The sequence below is a fragment of the Psittacula echo genome, assembly GCF_963264785.1.
Source record: "Psittacula echo genome assembly, chromosome: 2".
Lineage (NCBI taxonomy): Eukaryota > Metazoa > Chordata > Aves > Psittaciformes > Psittacidae > Psittacula > Psittacula echo.
In genome coordinates this window covers 55093257-55109895 of record NC_137737.1, presented here as the reverse complement: position 1 = coordinate 55109895, position 16639 = coordinate 55093257, and positions in this window count along the sequence as shown.

Here is a 16639-nt window from a genome sequence, read left to right as displayed (position 1 = left end):
TGAGCAAAAAAAAAAAGGAAAACCCACATATTGGCTACAAGCCGAGTCATGGAGCTGTCAGCCTGTTGCTACTGATGGCAAATGAGCCAGTTTTCTGGCTGGCAATAACCAGCTGCATTCACATCCAGAAAGCCAAACTTGCGCCCATGAATCAGAGCAAGGGTACAGGCAGAGCCTGGCAGGGTGAGAGCAGCAAGGCAGGGGACTGTGATCTCACTTATACCACGTCAAACCCAAGTTATTTAAGTGAATTTCTTCCAAGTTTCTGCTGATATAACTAAACTCATAATCTGGCCTTTAGCTGTTGCTTAGTTCCAGGGCAATGGGAGTATTCTCTGCTTGATGCTGAGTGAACCATCCTTGCTGTGCTTCTAATTGGGAATGTTTGTTTTTTCCCTCACAGCAACACTCAGGAGAGGGTGGTAGACATAAAAGACAAGAAAAAAATCAGAGTGGTTACCAAAAAGCCAACTCTTTCCTGCGATTTTTATCGTGGGCAGACAGCTAACCCACACAGCTGGGTGCTGCTGTCTGCCCAGCCCAGGGAAGGGCTGCTCCGGGCAAGGTGCCTACCTGTGCTAGCCATCCACGGGAGCACAGGGCAAGATAGCACAGGCTGCAGCAGGGCCTGGCAAGTGGCAGCCCCCAGAGAGCTCGTGCAAGGGCTGCTGGAGCATTTCCCAGCCCATTCTGCAGCTCTCCGTGCCAGCTGGATGAAGCCAGCTTTGGTACCCAGGGGATGGAGCTGCGGTGGTGAGGCTGCACAGGGGGATGTGCTGCATGGTGCAGCGGGTAGCCTTAGTGAGAGGTGTGTGCTCCTTGTTCAGGGTGCAGAACTCTGCTAATCCTGTCAGCAGTCCTCTTCTGCAGTTTGGGTGCACGGGGTGCCTGGCCCCAGCATCTCCATCTCTTGAGCCATTCTTCCTATCACCCATAATTCAATGCTGTGCCTTCACAGTGCAAAGGCTGGAGATTGGGCCTGTGCAAACCTCATGAAAATCAAAAAGGCCAAGGGCAAGGTCCTGTGCCTGGGCTGGGACAATCCCAAGCACAACAGGCTGAGTGGAGAACGGACTGACAGCAGCCCTTAGGAGAAGGACTTGGGGGTGTTGATTGATGAGAAGCTCACCATGACCCGGCAGTGTGCACCTGCAGCCCAGAAACCAGCCGCATCCTGGGCTGCATCACCAGCAGCGTGACCAGCAGCTCAAGAGAGGGGCTTCTCCCCCTCTACTCTGCTCTGGTGAGACCTCCCCTGCAGTCCTGCAGCCAGCTCTGGGGCCCTGACACAAGAAGGATGTGGAGCTGTTGGAGTGCCTCCAGAGGAGGCCACAAAGATGATCAGAGGGCTGGAGCACCTCTGCTATGGAGGCAAGCTGAGAGAGTTGCCCTGAGAGTTTACATCAGCAATTAGCCCTGGACACACTCAAATCACACCACAGCTGGCTGTCACTGATGCTGGGGGATCTGAGCCCCTCGTCCTGCTGTCTCTGAGCTGGAGGTATCAGGCTCATACCCATGAGCTGACTCCAGGATTATAGCTGCTTGTGCTTTGTCTTTCTGCATGCTGCACCTTCTCCTTCTGGTACTTGGCATCCCTGCTAGTGGCAAATCTCCTCTTTGCCTTTGGTGCCGGGCAAATCTGCCCTTGCGGAAAGTGGCTCCAGAGCCATCTCTTCCAGAGGCTTCCTCCTGGTTATTTTGCTAGGTCAGCGCATGTATGCAGTGAGGTAGGTTGGGTAGCTGTAGGGCTGTCCCCAGAGCCTATCAAAATGCCATGGCTTGCAATGGGATTGGGGTCCTCAACAGGGAAATGAGCTTCCATGACACTGGCAAACAAACTTAGAGCAAACCGCACCCCTTCATGCTAGACATCTTCCACTTCAGGCTGAAGGAAGCCCCTGAGGATAAAACCGAAGGCAGGCACAGTGTGGTAACCAACTCTGTAACATGATGCACTGGAGAGGGATGTGAAATAACCTAGGAAGACCCCATGTGTAAGTCATTCCTCTCAATGCCTCCCACACTCACCATCCCTGCATGGCATCACTGAGACGGGAACCAAGGCTCCTTCTGTAGCAGCAGCAGCTCAACACAATTTGCAGAGCAGGGGAGCGGTTGCGAAAGACAGTTTGGGAAGAACAAAGACCCAGTTGGAAGTCTCACTCCCAATATCTGTGACGCAGAGCCAAAGGCTCACACTGGGCCATGGTGATTTGGCAAGAAAAAGTCCTGTCCGCTGCCTCATGAAGGCAGTGGGAGCCTCAGCTGGTTTCGCTCCCAAGGCATGACACCAGTCATCTTGAATGATACCCAATTTCCACGTGCCTTTACTCATGTTTGCGGACTTTCATGAGTTGCATAATTTCCCCTTCCGCTGTCGCACTGGAGAGGGTGGACACGAGCACTCTTCCCAGCTCCAGGGTCAGATTGCTCAGCCTTTGAAGATGCTTCCTTGGAGTCCTTGATCCTGAATTTCTTGGCCTCTTTGAAGTTTCCCCTTGATGTTAGTGTGCATCTGAGTGACTCAGTTCCCTCCCTCTCTGAGTGAGATCAGATCTTGTTTGTCGACTTTGTCTTACATCCCTCTGCTTAGATAACTGCCAGATACGTGGTTTCATGACACAGAGTCCGAGGGCTCTGGATTTCTGAGGGACTTGCACGCATCAGCATCATCTTGTTCCTTTTTGTTGGTAGCACATTTCTCTGGCACCGGGGTCCTTGAGGCGTTCCTGCTTTCTGGATATAAAATCCTACAACCCAGTTTCATAGGTCCCAGGATTCTCACCAGCCTCAAAAACAGGGCTTTTTACCCTCATTTGCTCCCAGTTTTGGGCAGAAATGAGGTTGAAAGAGCCAAAACACCTCCCTCAGGTTCTTTTAAGAAAAGTCCCTTTGACCTTTTCTTTCTTCCTCCTTCAGGTATTACTTTTTGCTCACATCTTTTCTGGAGAATTTTTCCAGCTTCAGTTGTCTCCTAAAGGCTGTTCCAGTCACCTTCAACAGTAGGAATCAGCTTTGAACACTTCAGGCTGCCCAATTGCATAAGGCATGCAACTGGGCTTCAATGTCCAACCTGCAGCTGCAGCAAGTGTGCAGCCTTTCAGCAGACCTCACTGCCATGCAGGGCTGGATTCAGACACAGAAATAACGGGGAGGTGCCCTTATCTGACATCCATTGATTTAGGCCTTTAATCTGGGAAGGAATTTGCTGCAGGTCACAGAAAGCCAGTGGATAAAACCGGGATCCTTGCCCTGAGCACTGGCCTCTTGGGCATGATGTTCACCAGTGTAGGTATTTGTGCACTTCGGGCAAACAAAATTGGTCCCTCATCTTCATCTTCTTACACCCACCGACCTCTGAAACCCAGGACCCTTTGGAAAGAGCAAGGATTTAAAAGCTAAAAGCCAGAGGGCAGAAAGCAGAGCCTGTCCCTAGCTGTGCTGGCACTGCCGGCACTGCCATAACTGAGTGCCGTGGAGTGAGAAGGATGAGACAGGGAAACCCAAGATAAACAGACTCATATTAGCTCTGGTATCTTCAGCCAGCAATGACTCTGCTCCTCTGTGGGAATAAACCCCCCAAGCCAATGAGCCGGACCGCTTGCAGAGCTACAACAAAGGATTCAAGCGTGTTTCCTCTTGGAACAGGATGAAGCTAGCCATCCGCAACCCCATCCATTGGACAGGTTTTCTGCCCCCCTCTCCCTGCCTCCATCCAGAGCAGCTCTGCTTCTCATCCACATCCACCCTCCCGTTTGAAAGCAAAGCTTCCTGCTCCAGGCTATTTCTGACCTCCAGAGCCAGGCTGCCAAGCTCCCAAGGACGAGCTCACCACAGCTGACTGCAGGGGCAGGGGGCTGCAGAGCCCAGCATGCCTACAGACACAGTCCAGAGGCTGCATCTCTTTTCTCCTTGAAATGGGGCAAGATGCTTCCCTGGTCAGACTGGTCCAAGTGGATGATGCTTCACCCACCCCCCAAGAGTCAAACAATAAATTATTGCTCTTTGGCCCCTATTTTCAGGCTTTCTGGTATTTCTGCATGTGCATTTATTCCCTCCTATTCACACGGATGTATAACTAAGCAGCAGCTGTAATGTAATACCAGAGTCCTGTATATAACTCTGAAAACACCACTGGAGCAGGCCTATTATCGTGAGACCAATCTGAGCAGGAAATATTATCATTACCAGGGGGCATTATTTTTTCCAATCACACTTCATATCAGTTGTCATCAAACCCTGTGTTTTATATAGTGTTACAATAGCCACAGTTGCCATGAATTGTCTCTGGATGGACTGTAAGTATTAAAAACAAAATAAGAAGCATATGTTGGAATGTCTGAAACTAGCAGACGAAACTCAAGGCTTTGACAACGTTACGGGTTTTTGGAAGGAGCCAGATTTTAACAATAACATTCCACTTTTGTTAGTCTACCCACCAGCATCTAACCTGCCCTATAACATCTCACTCGAGTTTACAATTTCCTTCACCTCCTGTTCTTCTCTAATGTAAACTCTGGCTTTTCTTGAACGTGTGGCTTGGATGAGGAATAGCTGAGGCTCCAGCCTTTCAGGTGCCAAGTGGAAATCTTCCTTCACAGCAGACAGGCAAGAACAAATGTACAACCTAAGGAAAGTGCTTATCCATAGCTCTGGTTTTTTTAATCCCCTCCTGCTTGAGCTGTAACAAAATGTCGAAGGCATGATGCATGCATTCCTTTGAAGCCATTCCATGGCCTGATGATCCATTTTGCTTACGAAAGGAATGTACGCTCAGTGCTATGATTTTTGTTGGAGGCCTCAGCAGCAATGTAATAACTGCAAGGAACACTGCCAGGTTTCCCCCCTTCCTTACGCATTCCAAAACTTCCATCCAGTGAGCAATAAATAGCAAAAAAAAATTAATTACCCAAAGGAAGAATTCTCTCCTGAACAAATATTGGCTTTGTGACGAGAAGGAGCTTGTGAAATGTGTTTGCCTACCAAGCCCACTCAGTCTATTTCTGATTCCCGAAGAACATAGTGACCTGTGTGCCAGATTTTATTTTGGCTTTTTTTCCTTGCATGGCCAGCAAGAACTGTAACAAACATACAGGAAGGAAAACACTCTATTGTTGCTCTTTGTCTTTTGGTGGTTTTTGTTCTGTGCTTTTAACGCGCTTCACAAAAATGTAAGTTCTTTTTTTTTAACCTATTCATCAATTGTCCCAGCTTTTCCCTAACTCATTCACTGCTTAAAAAAGTCCAGTAAATGAGCTTGGGAGAAATCAGTTTTGAGCTATTACATGCAATACACATAAACACACAAGCACATGCATACTTATATATGCATATTCACAGATATACAAATAGCGGCTTGACCCTGGAGCAACATGGGTTAATGTATAAAAGTTCCAGTCCCTTCTCCAATACAAAAATGATGGTCTCTATCGTGTATAAAGTGCTCTGCACAAGGGTCAGTCTTTGTCTCAAGTACTTGGTGTAAATGAAGGTGAATAATCAACGTTTTGGGGCTGGTAGTGAGCACCATCTACTCTCGTCCCTGTCACTCACTCTGCTCAGCTGAGCTCTGCTGCTGGAGATACCACGAGCAGCAGCTGCAGTGAGCATGAGAGTAGCTGAAATGGGACAGAAAAAAGGGCCAGCTAGCCTAGAACCCTGCAGCAACCAAACACAGATGCCATGGGGGGGGATATAAGAATTGGGACAGGAGGTGATACTTCCTCCAGATCTCCCCTAGCCTTAGCCTTTTGCAGCTCAGGGACTTCCTGAGCTGGATGTGGGTTTTCTCTGTCTAATAACCCTTTTCCATCAACTTCTCCAATCTCCCCTTGAACCTACAAACTGAGAAATTTCCTGCAGGCCGGGAGAGAAAGAGAAGAACTGGGGAAAAGGAATGTTTCTGCTTCCACTTTGGTCTGCTGGATGCAACACCTTTACTGCAGATGGAAGGGGCTTTTGGTGCTCAGGGGGAAGAGCATCAGGGCACAAGGCATCAGCAAAACTAGGATGCAACCCATGTCCCCTGCAAGCATTATTGTGGCCTTTCAATAGTTAAGGGGGACTTAAAAGAAAGATGGAAACAGACTTCTTAGTAGAACCTGTAGCAATAGGGCAATGGGTAATGGTTTTAAACTAAAAAAAGGTAGATTCAGACTGGATACAAGGAAGACTTTTTTTATGATGAGGTTGGTTGGAAACAGTAAAATTGGTTGCCCAGAGGGGTTGCAGAAGCCCCATCCCTGGCAGTGTTCATTCAGTTGGATGGAGCTTTGAGCAACCTGGTCTAATAGAAGGTGTGCTTGCTTATTGCAGTGGGGTCAGAACTAGATGATTTTAAAGGTCCCTTCTAACCCAAACCATTCTGTGATTGTATGATTCTAAATTGGGCACCGGTGACTTCAGCCCCCTGCTTGGAACTGGGTAAAGCATACAGCAGGAGAGGGGCTGTGATTCCAGTGCCTCTGCTCCTTGGAGAAGGAAGACTTTGTGTCCAGCCACCAGATCCAGCTCAGACCTCGGATCCAAATGCTGGAGGAGTTGGGGTTGATGGCCAGAGCTGTGCATGCTGCTGGCAGCTGGGAAAGATACATCTATGCTTGGGGTCACAGGCAGCTCCAGACTGCAAGCCACTCACCCCACATAACTGTAAGCACTAAGCTAGCACCGAGACAGCAGAGCCCAGGTGTGGAACAGGAGCCAATTCCCTCTGTGGTGCACAGACTACACTTAGGGGTGGGCACAGGTCAAATGCAGGCCACCTCACTGCACAACCCTTGTGGCATTTCCACAGCAGGTCCCACAACTTCCACGCATGCTCTGAAACTTCCCTTTGTAACCTGCTCAAAACATCCAGTCTTATAGGAGGTGAAAAAACATCTCAGTATTTGCTCCCTCCCTGGCTTGTTTTGGGGTTCATCTTTTGGGAACAAATAAAAAACAACACTAAATGTAATGGGGGCACAGAGGAGGAGACTGGGGGGAAGCCAGGTCTGTGCAGCCCCAGAGTATGGTAACCACGGTCCTGGGACATGGCGCACCAGCCCTCTCCTGCAGAAGAGTGTGGCAGTGACATTTTGAGTCTAAGAACATGATGGCAGCCATCCTGCAAGTGAAGCCTGGTTCAAAACACTCAGAGGAGACCACCCAGAGAAAACATGCCTGGAGAGAAGAACCACCCAGAGAAAACACACCATGAGCAAAACTCTTGCATCCTAAGCTATCCCTCATCTAAGTTGCCCCAGGCAGGACATGATCCATTCATAGGTTGTGCCTTATGGGAGCCGGTTATATTGTAAGAGCAGTCAGCAGTTAGGAGAAGTTACATAGAATTATTTATCCACATAGAGATCTTTTCATGAACAGAATAGTAAATCTTTTCATTCAACAATTTTTAGACAAGAGCTATTTGTTAATATGACATTTTTTCAGCTGTATCAGTGCAAACATCCATCCATTTAGTTTTTCATGCACAGAAAACTTCTTTCTTGCTGTTTCCAAAAAAGAGGGGGAGGATGAAGGAAAACTGGATGTATTTTTGTTGTTGTTGTTGTTTGGGTTGTGTTTTGCTGAAAAAGAAAAGGTCAAAATAAGATGTTGCTGTTAGACTTTAATTTAGGCGAAAGGCCATTTTTAACTGTCCAAAATTGCTTGATTCAATAAATGTTGCCCAGCTCTAGTGTCAGGCTTTGCTAATCAGATTTCAGATATTCAGCACAGTAGATCACACTGCCATGTTCTATCAGCTAAACTAAACGTTGTAGTTATACCATGCAGCAATATCGCAACAGGAGTACTCCGTCTTCACAGCTGGCTCTTGTAGGACCCTGAACAGTGTTGCTGGTTTGCTGCACATCCTTAAAACCAGTTCAGCTCCTAATAGGGCCAAAAAGACAGGGAGAGATTAGGAAGGGGATTGCAATGGTCAGTAGCATCCTTCAGGACAGAGATCCATCTGGCCTTAGCTCCTTGTCCTCACCATCCCGACAGTGATGACTGTCTAAGGTGGGAAGGATGCAGTCGTCTCCTTTCGTCATGTTTATTCCAACCTTCTGCTGCAAAGTTATGATTTCTGATTGTTGCCTTTTATTTTTTTTGCCTATGCTTGTCTGCCTTTTCAACAGGATTCCTTTCCCCTTTGGCAGCACACGTAAGGGTCTATTGCAAAGGGATTAAGCTGAAAAAACTGCAAAGAAATCAAGCAAAGAATCTATTAATTTTTTCTGCACAAGAAACCAAATTCTGTCTTAAATTTCTAGAGCTGGAATACCACCCGAGGGATTATGTGCAGTTATCTCCAGCTGCTGGGTATTCATATTTCCTCCTGGTGTGTTTTCCTGACCATGATTTGGGTCTTAGCAGAAGATAAATTTATTCCAGTTTGATGCTATTCCTGGGGCTTCTGAGGTGTTCCTATGTAAAACTTCGGTTGCAATAAACCCCTTGAAACCTATGGAAAGAAATAAACTAATTTGATAAACAACACTCATTACACCACAGTAATAGCAGACTTGATTTCTAACATGCAAAATCAGATTTGGTGTCAGTATTCAAATAGTAAACAGAAGGTTTCATGGGAAAGCCTGCTTGTTTGCAGCAGGTAGGATGCCTTTGAATATTTTGGGTGTGACTCACCTGACAAGAGCAGACACCTAAATTGCCCATCTGAGCAAGTCTCCCCCGTCTCCCTTTGCAGTTGATGTAGGTCTCATAAAGAGAGACCAGGACTCGTCTCTTCCACAAGCAGGCAGCTAAACCTGGTCTGATGCCCCATGTTCTCAAGTCCTGGCCATGGCAGGATCCCAGGTGGTTAGTAGAGGTGCTGGGCTGTAAAGCAGGATGAGGTGAATGTGTTTTCTTCATGTTGGAACAAATTCTGGTGTTACAGCACGCTGAAGCACATGTTATCAGCAGAAACGATAAACGCAGATATCATGCCTTTGCAAGAACGAACCTCTTAGCTATGTGTCAAGTTTAACCTCAGCACAGATCTGTGTTCAGTGTGAACTCTCCAATTTGATGTAAACAATTCATGAACACAAGGTGGTTTGTCATGCTCCCATCACTCAAGAGGTCGCACTCTTAGCTAGATCAGGCTATGTGCAAGGCCTTTTCTCTGTGAATATTTGGCCAAAACCTCATTATTCTCTGTCAAACCTTGAGTTGGCAGCTGGGTGTCTTCGGGGTAAGATGTCCCCCTACATGGCCTTGGTGGGCAGTGGTGTGGGGGATTGGAGGTGGTTGGGAATGATGCCATGCAAAAACCCCTGCCTGCACATCCCCCTGCTCAGCAGGCCTTGGGAACTTGCTGAAGGACAGAAGTCCCAAAATATAGAATCATAGAATTGTTTAGCTTGGAAAAGACCTTTAAAATCATCAAGTCCAACTGTTAACCTAGAACTGCCAAGTCCACCAGGAAACCGTGTCCCTAAGTGCCACATCTACACGTCCTTTAAATGCTTCCAGGGATGGTAACTCCAGCACTGGCCTGGGCAGTCTGTTCCCAGTGCTTGAGAACCCCCTGGACAAAGAGATGCTTCCTAATATCCAATCTAAACCTCCCCTGGCACAAACTGAGGCCATTTTCTTCCCACATTAGACAGTCACCACCGTGGGGAAGGTGAGGACAGGCAGCTAAGGCCAGATGGATGTCCACCAAAGGATTAATTCCTTTGCTTCTCAAGTTGCAAAGGGACAGACCTCCTGTCTTGCCACTGGGAAAGTATCTCTTCTTGGCCAAAGGATCTCTGTGAACATCTTGGGGCAGGCAGGAATTTCAAGGAGCAGTAGATGTGGTACGGCTGAAAGATAAATCACTATTTCCAACTGGCACCCAGAGCTGTCAATACCCTAATCACACCTGGGCATTTCCAACAAAAGGTCCAATTTGTACCCGTGCATTGCTTTGAAATACACTAAAATGCATGTATTATTTCCATCTCCTGCTCTTCTCATGTAGTGATGGTCCATATTATGACATGGCACGTAGTTTTTCATGGTAAGGCAGAGGCAGCCTGTCATATCCCTGTGCCTTGCATCCTCTAACACAATGTGGTGTCAGTTATAAATGAACCTGAAATTCACATAGCATCAGACTTTCCAAACCCCAGCGTCAACCCAGCCTTGTATTCTGAATAGATTAACAGCTATTTCTGTTTGTAAAAACACCCAAAACCTTAACCCACTGAAAAATGTTAAAAGGAAATTGCAAACGCTATGCTTTTCTGAACAGCAGTCACTGGGAAACACACTACAGACATATTAATTTCTGGAGATTCCCACCCCCTCCCCTCATCCTGTGTATACTCAGATGAGGAATGCTCTGGTTTGGCTTATTCCTATCTTCTAACATACACACTGCTTATCAGAGATACACTAGTTAAGGTGGAGGAAATTAAGGTGACCTCTACTAGTTCAGGTCTTTATGCAATTTGAGATGGTCATTAGTCACATATTTTGGCATGCTATGAATTAAATGGAGACTCAGGCTTCCCGAGTATCTCAGACCTTTTGTTTTATATTTTGTTCTTCCCTTGTATGACTGAACAACCAGGAAGGTGGTTTTATTCATTTGACTTAAAACCAATATCTTTATAGAATTTTAAACAAATCTGTATGTCTTATCCGGCTCTTTTGGCTAATTGTGAAAAGTCCTTCCAGACTGGATGGGAAAAATGTTTCTCAGCTATTAATCAAGCCACTGATTTAGGAATTTTGCTCAGAGAGAGAACTTAGCCCTCATGCAGGGAAAGGGCCATAAATCTGCAAGAGGAAGAACTTCTGGGGCTCTCTTACTCATCCTCTTCCTGCCTGCACAAAGAGAGTGACTTTTGTAGACCAGATGCAGCAGTCAGCACCACAAGAACGGCAGGGAAATCCCTGCTTCCCTCTTGGCATGGAGGATTCCCGATATGAATGTGTTTGGATGGAGCCAAGGAGGAAAAGGCAGAAAAAAAGGTGACAATGACACTAGGGCTCTGCAATTTGTTCTGACACATGCTCAGCAATGGACAACTGAAAATGCTGCTGCTGGGACATCCACACTTGTTCACATGCACGGGTCTAAAACTGCACAATGAGATGCCTCCAAACTTCCCTTTGCAACATGCCTAGACCCGCACCAGGCCCCTAACCTCGGTCCTGAGGCTTCACAGATCTTTTCCTCCTGTACCACCACCTCACCCCACCCTGGCCAGTGTTTTCACCACAGCTGAGCTGCACTTGGGCACAAAAAACTCAACAGAAAAAGCTTGGTAACTGTGGGAGGGAGCATCCAGGGCATGTGTTTTGTGCCTTTATAACTAAAAAGGGCTGTGCGCAGCTGATTTGAATAAGTTATCTCACTGTGAAACACATCTTCCTGTTAGGGAAAACATTGCTCAAGACTGACAGGGCTAGAAATGGCTTTTTGAAGCTTTTTTTTTTGTGTGGGCCTACCCACTTTTTGCTTCTGTCCCAAATAGCACAACTCCCACTGACTTACTAGAAATATTAAGAACTAATGACTCAATTCCTAAGAATAATTTTGTGTGTCTCTATTTATAGGTACCAGCCCTAAGCTCAAAAGGATTGGCCCTCTATTTTTCCATCATGTTTTGATACCACACCGGAATAGCCTGGAAATCAACACTTTCCACTGTTCCTTGTTTCTGGATATCTGCCCTTTCCAATCTAGATAGCTCGCAGTACTTGATTTCTCAGGAAGGGACATGAGCCGACAACTATTTTCAGGAAGTGCCTGGAAGCTCAGTTTAAAATAGATATAGATACGCTGGTGGACAGATGCAACCTTGTCCTTCAGTGGTGTATTAGAGACATTAGAGAGTGCTTTCGAAGGGCAACTGGTGGGCTGGACATGTCGCTGTTGATGTGGGTAAAGGCAGTCCTGTTGTGGGGCTGAAGATGGAGAGGCAGGGGGTGGAGAAATAAGGATGGAGAATGAAAGGATGGAGAGACAAGGCATGGAGAGGCACGGCATGGAGAGGTAGAGGTTGGAGAGGCAGGGCATGGAGAGGTAGAGGTTGGAAAGGCAGGTCATGAAGAGGCAGCTCTGAAGCTATTTCAATTCATGGCAAATAAAGGACCTTCAAACTTCTCCAAAGTGAATCATCAGACCCACCTTGATCACTTTTGACTGTACTTTTTAGAGGTAACTCATGATCTTTAGAGGACAGACACTTAGCTGGGAATAAAAAAATTGAGGCTAGAAAGTCACCTGTGGGCATTTAGACCAAAGAAATCAGTAGTGCTTATAGGTACCCGAAAAATGAAAATACACAGCTACGCAATTTAAAAACTCTGCAGAAAGTACAGTTATCTGTTTGTTACAGGAACCTCCCATGACATTACATATCCCCTTCTAGGACCATAGCGTACTTGTTCCTTTAGGGCAAAACCCTTATTTGCTTATATTTAGAGGGGCAACCCCATCGTGAAGGTGTTAGTGGGAGGGTGAGCTGCATTTTCTCCTCCACGGTGCCAGCACACTGGTCATAGAACCATAGAATCAGATAGGTTGGAAAAGACCTTTAAGATCATCAAGTCCAACCATTACTCCAGGACTACCAAGACCACCACTAAACCATGTCACTGAGGGTCTCATCTACATGATTAGTGAACAGTTCCAGGGACTATGATTCCACCCCTGCCCTGATCAGCCTGTTCCAATGCCTGATCACCCTTTCAGTGAAGAAATTGTTCCCAATATCCAATCTAAACCTCCCCTGGTGCAGCTTGAGGCTGTTCCTCATCCTATTGCTTGTTACTGGGGAGAACAGACTGACCCTCACCTCACTACAGCCTCCTCTCAGGATGTAAGGTTACAGAGCATGTCAGTGCAGTGGTGGTGTCGATGACTTCAGTGCCAAGGCACGTTCACCTTTTCTTTGGAAATTCTCTGCTGAACACCCTCCTGCCCTTCCTCCGTCCTGCTGCGGGCTGGGCAGTGAGAGGCAGGATGCTGGCAAGGCCACTGCGTGACTCATCCTCTGGGAAACTGAGGGCGGTGTGGCTTTCTGGGGAAAGAACCCATGAGTAAGGGCTTTTTTCCCTCTCTTTTCTCTTTTCAAGGAGATTTGGGCCATGCAGGACAGTGGCACATAATTGAGGGTCACATCAGGCTGTCAGGGAAAAGGGGCACTGAGGGAGTCCCAGTGCTTCCACCTGCCCAGAAGCCACAGAGCTTAATGATGTGGTTAAGGGGATATTGCTTTCACAGGTTACAAAAGCCCATTCGGGGTGAAAAGAAGTAATATAAAATAAAGTGCCTTTCCTGACAGCTCACTGGTAGCAACTGTTCCTCAGAAGTTGTTGCTTCTCCTGAAACAGTGTTTTTGAACAACATTATTTTAATCAGATGTTCGATGGTTGCAGGATATTGGAAGGAGGATGGGATACGCGTGGAACAAAACAGGTTTGAAACAGCAGCATTTCCCTTTGCAAAACCAATAGCGTTTTTTTCCCCATAGGGTTTTCTTGTTTGTTTTTTTTTCCCAGTTCTGCTTAATTACTGGTTCAGACAGCAAAAGCAGTCCCTCTCTGATTTTTAGGGGAGATGAAATCAGCCTTTCAGTAACAGCACCTCCCTGCCACATCAGGTGCTGTGAACCTGTTGCTATTAGGAATTATTAGTCATGTAGATGTTTTGCCGACAGCACTGACACATGTGCCTGGATAGGTTACTCTTCTCATTGGAAAACCTCTGTTCAACACCCTCTCCAAGCATCCTCCTGCCATCAGCCAGCCAACATGTTCCAGAAACTGCTTAGTAACCTCTCCTGGTCAAGGTGACGTGAGTTAGCACTAGCCTAATACTTACACAAGCTCATTTTGGCTGTTACCAGTGCAAGTGGGTGAGCCAACAGCTCCACGACGGGAAGGAAAGTGGCCTCCAAGAGGGGTTACACTGGGTGTCATGGGAAAGGCTGGTGAGACCTGGCATGAAGGGTCTCCAAGGGGATGTAACCCATAGCCCTGTCCACGGTGAGCCGTGGACTTGCCAAAGAGCCTTCCCAGCGGCATGTCCCAAGGGAAGGCAGAAATAAAGCAGGAAGCAAAGAAAAAATCAACCCAGTTTTCTAATGGGTGGAGAAAGGCTGGGGTAAATATTTCATCTACACACATTATGTCCAAAGAAGGGGTTAAAAATATAAGGGAAGGAGCCAGGGCTGGTAACACATGTGACAGGATAGCAGTTAACGGGTCTGGGGAGAGGGGCTGTGACAGTGTCCTCCAAATAACTACCCAGCTTTTGCAAGAGAGCTCACCCCACCAGTAGAGCTGGCATAGAGATGGTTAAGGTTCATGCAGGTGTTTCCCTGTAAAAGGCACTATCAGGTACCTTTGCAGCCTTGATGACCATCTGGTTACTATAAGAATGGTTTATGGGATCTCATCCTGGTTTTTGACTACTATAACATAAGTATTGAGAACCTGTAAGTTATGGCTTCATAAAAATAACAGCTTAATAATGAGAATGACTTTCTCCTTCCAGACCATGGCAGATTCAGGTGTATTTTCTCCCTCCATTAGGATTGTAAAGTGAGACAAAAGAGATTCAGGCATCTGGCGTGGGGAGCCAACCCCACAAACCTCTCAGAGCTCTGTTTTACCGTGGTGCATAACCACACCTCACAGCTATTTGCAGGTCAGGACTGAATCCCAGCTTTCATTTTGAAGAAGGGGAAACTGAGGCACTGAGCTGTGAAATAGCTTGAACAGTGTCATCCAGTTAGTGGTCAGAGCAGGAACTGCATCTGCAGCTACACCTCTTACTTCAGGCTGCACTGCTTTAATTCAAGGTACCGACACAGCTACACAAGAGTTGTTCCCCTTTATCACAGCTATATTTAGGCTATGTCTTGGTCTTTCAAACTTCCTTTGTATTTCCAGAAAGCAATAACCTTCTTCCGGCCCAATTTCTCCATGTTTTATTGGATAGCAGGGCAGTGTGTGAACATGACTTTCTGTTTTCAAGAAATGGCTGCTAGGTCTGGCCTAACATTGTTTTTATTTTCACAAAGGTACAGATGGGGGGTGGACCTTCTTCTATACATTTCTTTAGGACACTGGAATCTTGGAGATGTAAAATCAATGGGTTTGAGCTTTTTCTTTGTCATTCCTCTCAAAAACATTCTCTGATTTTTTTCTTGCAAAACAAACCTTTCATACAGTATTTGAATGAACATTGTAATTCAGGTAGCTGAATTTTGGTGGGGAATCAGAGGAGTATGCAGAACTTCCCAGTTAAAATTAAGCTTCATATCCCTGCCCTGTTTAGTCCTATAACACCATCATCTCAGGATATCTGCACACAGCATATAAACTCTTTCAAGCAAGCTTATAAAGACAATGAAATTACTACAAGAGGAAATAGGTAGATAGTATCAGGAAAGAGTTGATAGCATTGCAGACATCAGCATCATCCATGAAATGTTCTGCAACTCTGCAGGCAAAGACTGCAAATAAGCACAGCACAGACTATGCAGGAAGATATGGAGGAAGGAGGAAGGATGTACACATTTAATACACTGGCCTATATCTTGGAACACCCAGGTTTGATTTTAGCTGTTACAGACAACCTGCAAGACGTGCAGAAAGTCAAAGTCCCTCAGTTCCCATAAAACAGAGCTGCCAGGAAGGTGAGATGATGGGGTTGTGGAGTGCACTGGTAAGAGTCGGTAGGTAGGGAGGGAGTCATCTGCCCTGATTTTAAGTTTCTACAGCACAAATGTCTCCATCTGACTCAGCCAGCCTTTACAGGCTAACAAGTAATGTCATCTGAAAGCAAGGGTCTGGGTCAGGCGAACCATCCTCTGAAGGTACCTGTTTCTGGCAAATGATGGGCTGGACACAGGTTGAACCTTAGAGGAGGGAGACCAGCCAACCTCACCTACACAGGGATAGCTGGGACTGCAGCCTCCTGTGGAGCAGGGACACCCTGGTCCTCCCTGGACCATTCCTTTGCAAAATTAAGAGCAAAGAGTGAAGCCATCATGAAGAAACACCTGAATAAGACATGGGGCAGGCTGGTGACCCAAACCTGGCTGTAGGACCCTTACAGCACTTAGTAGCCTTTCTTAGACAGCACAGAGACTAGGCCCCTGCATGGGGGTCTGAGAGAAGGGGAGGACACCACTGCTCCCATCATTTGTCTGCAAGGGAAAACTCCCTCTCTTTTTTTCTTTTAAGAGACAAGCCAGCTCATGATGTCTTGAGATAGGCTGGGGTTGCTTGGGAGAGGGCCAGGGTGCTAGAGACCATTGGCTGCATGTCTGGGAGGAGGCAGGAATGGGATTATCTTTCTTATGCCTCCAATTTGACCTCTTTGCCAGCAGCTTGTTCTGATTTTCCACATGGAGGAATCTAGGGACCCTCTCGAAAGTTCAAATTCCCGTCATGTTCCCTACTGGCAGCAGCAGAGCTCTGGACTTCTGCAAAGCCCTGTTTCACAGGGAGCTGGACTGCAGAGCAGCCGTCTCAAAAGCAGCTTGTTTCATGCACAAATTTGGGCATTTCATGTCACTTTTATACTGGACCATGTGGGGGTTTTTTACTAGTCAAAAATTTCCATGGAAAACTAGGAATTCGGGTTTGCATTTTTTGCTGGTTTTACCACTTCGGCAAAAGACCTAGGGGA